Consider the following 3,978-nt stretch of genomic DNA (forward strand, 5'->3'; position numbering starts at 1 on the left):
AGGGATCTCGAGCCAGGGCAATCCCCTGCACACAACCAGGGTGAAGGGAGCCTTGGGGAGCCTGGTGCCTGCCTCGCCGATGTCCAGAAGAGGCCTTGTTGGAGAAAAGGCCAGGGCCGCTTTCCGGAGCAGCCCCACATGGAGGCTGGGTTTCATCCACGGAGTAGACTGCCCGTTGCGGAAGGCATCTGCCAGTCTCTTCTGGGTCCAGGCAGTGGGGGATCGACCAGGCCAAGAGCACCCACTTGGTGTGTGTTGTGGCCCCTGCTTGGGAGGTGTCTGCTTTTTCAACCCACACCCGACGCCCCACACACGTGGGCACGTTTGGAGTGCAGATCAAGCCCTGGCAACCCCTGCCGACAACCGCGGCCAAGGGAGCATTGGGCAGGTTGGTGCCGCCGTTGCCGCTGTTATAGGAGAAGCCTAGCTGGGAAAAAGTCTAGGGTGGCTTTCTGGAGCAAAGCCCCATTGAGGCTGCTGTTTGGTCACCGAGCCGAACATAGGTTTCCACAGGGCAGATTGCGGGGCTTGTTTCGCTTGGCGACGAGTTGGCTACCAGGCCAAGATGGCCCTGGCCGGTATATACCGCTGTATCCCGCTGGTGAAATGTCGGCATTTCAAACCAAGCACAGCGTTCCCCACCCAAGAGCCCATGCTGGAGTGCCTTTCAAGCAGTGGGAAATCCCTTGCACACAAGCACAAGGGAGCCCTGGGGGGGCCAGGTGCCTTGTCTCGCCTGAGCTTGCGAGAGCCTACGTGCGACCACGGCTAGGGTGGCTTGGCATCACACACCACATGTGAGTTGCGTTCATTCCCCGAGTAGGATAGCGCTTGCCAGGAGACAGCTTTCCGCCCGTCTTTGGTCGAGGGTGTCAGAGCGCACCCAGGCTAGGATTGCCCTGGCTCAGTAGAGGCCTCTGCAGCCCGCTCGGGACACGGGGGTTTCCCCCCAAATCAGGCTTCTCCACACAAAGGGACATTTGGAGGGATTTTCAAGCATGGGAAGGCCCTGGCACACCACCGGGGCCAAGGGTGATTGGGCAGCCGGCTGCCCGCTTCGCCGGGTTTTAGGAGAGCCCAGCTGGGCCAAAGCTAGCTGGCTTTGGGAAGCACGCCCCCAATGCGGCGGGTGTCCGTTGTCTGAGCAGAATATAACATGGCCAAGAGGACGCTCCCACCCTCCTCTGGGTGTGTGGAGTTTGTGAGACCGCCACCAGGTGGGGCTCGCCCTTCCCTGGCTAGGCGGTGAGGCGTCCGACTGTCAAAAGAAGGCCTTGGGGGGGCCACATCCGGGGGCTCGCCAGGTGAGTCCGTGTGGCGTGATTTTCAGGCAATGGCAACCCCCTGCACACAACCAGGGCCAAGGGAGCTTCGGGGGAGCCGAGGTGGTCCCCGCCGAGGCCGAGGAGTGGCCGAGGTGGAAAAAGGCCAAGCGATGTCCAGAGCAAACCCACATTGGGGTGGTGTTCGTTCACTGGTACCACATCACTGCCAGGGGCAGCTTCCAGAGCCTTGCCTCGTCGTGTGTGTGAGAGAGAGCTCCCAGGCCAAGAGCGCCGAAGCTCGGTATAGGTGGCTCGATCCCACCGGGGAAATGGATGCCCTTGGATGCCAAAGCAGGCTCTCTCCACACACGAGGACGCCTCTGGCATGAGTGAAAGGCAGGGGAAAGCCCCTGCACACCACTGGGGCCAAGGCCGCATGGGGCAGCCAGGTGCTTGCCCCGCCTGACTCGTCGGAAGCCCTAGCTGGGGAAGAGGCAAGTGCCTTCCCAGGCCCGGCAGATGTGGCTGGTGTTCACTCGATGAGTAGAAGGGAATGGCCTGCAGGGAGCTTCCCCTCCGTGTTTTGGGGTTTGTGAGACAGCCGCCAGGCACTGATGCCTTACCTGGCTTAGAGAGGATGTTTCCTACTCTGGGAAGAAGGCTTTGGGGGCCAAACCGGGGGCTCCCCCGGTGAGTCCGTTTGGCGTGAGTTCCCAAGCCACGGCAAGCCGCCGGCCACAACCACCAGGGCATAGGGAATTTTGGTCAGCCGAGGGCTGCCTCGCCCGAGGCATAAGAAAGGCCATGTGGGACAAAGGCTAGGCTTGCTTTCCGGAGGAATCCCACATTGGGGCTGGAGTTCCTTCCCTGGGTCCAAGGGGAGGTGCCAGGAGGCAGCGTCCAGACCCTGTGTGGCCATGAGCGTGAGGCAGGTCCCAGGCCTAAGGCACCCTTGGGCAGTGTAGGTGGCTCGACCTCATGTGGGCATGTTTGCCTTTTCAAGCCAAATCAGGCTTCGCCACACACGAGGACACCTTTGGAGGGATTTTCAAGCGATGGACCTGCCCTGCGTTACAACCAGGCCAAGGGCCATCCGGGAGCCAGGTGCCTGCTTCGCATGCCTTATAGGAGAGGCCCAGGTGGGAACAAGGCTAGGGCTGCTTTCCGGAGCAAACCCGCCTCGGGGCAGATGTTCCTGCATGGATTCGAATATCCGTGGACAGGAGGCCGCTTCCAGCTCTGGCATTGTCGGGGTTGTGAGACAGTTAACGTCCTAGATGGCCCCGGCTCGGCAACCAACGTTGTTGCCGTATGGCACTTGGGAAACGTGTGCATTGCCGAAGCACATCAGGCTTGGGCCACACAGGGGAGCTGTGTTGGAGGGATTCTCGAGCCAGGGCATCCCCTGCACACAACCAGGTGAAGGGAGCCTTGGGAGCCTGGTGCCTGCCTCGCCTGATGTCCAGAAGAGGCCTTGTTGGAGAAAAGGCCAGGGCCGCTCTCCGAGCAGCCCCAATGGAGGCTGGGGTTTCATCCACGGAGTAGACTGCCCGTTTCGTCGAAGGCATCTGCCAGTGTCTTCTTTGGTCGGCAGCAGTGGGGATCGACCAGGCCAGAGCACCCAAGCTTGGTGGTGTTGTGGCCCCCTGCTTGGAGTGTCTGCTTTTTCACCCACACCCGCATCCCCACACACGTGGGCACGTTTGGAGTGCAGATCAAGCCCTGGCAACCCCTGCCGACAACCGCGGCCAAGGGAGCATTGGGCAGGCTGTGCGCCGTTGCCGCTGTTATAGGAGAAGCCTAGCTGGAAAAGTCTATGGGGGCTTTCTGGACAAAGCCCCATTGAGGCTGCTGTTTGGTCCACGAGCCGAACATAGGTTTACAGGGCAGATTGCGGGCGCTTGTTTCGCTTGAGCGCACGAGCTGGTACCAGGCCAAGATGGCCCTGGCCTCGGTATAATACCGCTGTAATCCCGCTGGTGAAATGTCGGCATTTTCAACCAAGCCAGGCTTCCCCCACCCAAGAGCCCATGCTTGGAGTGCCTTTCAAGCAGTGGGAAATCCCTTGCACAACAGGGCCAGGGGAGCCCTGGGGGGGGCCAGGTGGCCTGTCTCGCCTGAGCTTTGCCAGAGGCCTACGTGCGACCACGGCTAGGTGGCTTGGCTACATCACACCACATTGAGGCTTGCGTTCATTCCCGAGTAGGGGATAGCGCTTGCCAGGAGACAGCTTTCCTTCCGCCTCGTCTTTGGTCGAGGGTGTCAGAGCGCACCCAGGCTATGGATTGCCCTGTCTCAGTAGAGGCCTCTGCAGCCCGCTCGGGACACGGATGGGTTTTCCCCCCAAATCAGGCTTCTCCACACAAGAGGACATGTTTGGAGGGATTTTCAAGCATGGGAAGGCCCTGGCACACCACCGGGGCCAAGGGTGCATTGGGCAGCCGGCTGCCCGCTTCGCCGGAGTCTTAGGAGAGGCCCAGCTGGGCCAAAGGCTAGGCTTGCTTTCGGAAGCACGCCCCCAATGCGGCGGGTGTCCGTTGTCTGAGCAGAATATAACATTGGCCAAGAGGACGCTCCCACCCTCTCTCTGGGTGTGTGGAGTTTGTGAGACCGCCACCAGGTGGGGCTCGCCCTTCCCTGGCTAGGCGGTGAGGCGTCCGACTGTCGAAAGAAGGCCTTTGGGGGCCACATCCGGGGGCTCCGCCCAGGTGAG

Source organism: Phacochoerus africanus, chromosome 14 (assembly GCF_016906955.1).
Source record: "Phacochoerus africanus isolate WHEZ1 chromosome 14, ROS_Pafr_v1, whole genome shotgun sequence".
Lineage (NCBI taxonomy): Eukaryota > Metazoa > Chordata > Mammalia > Artiodactyla > Suidae > Phacochoerus > Phacochoerus africanus.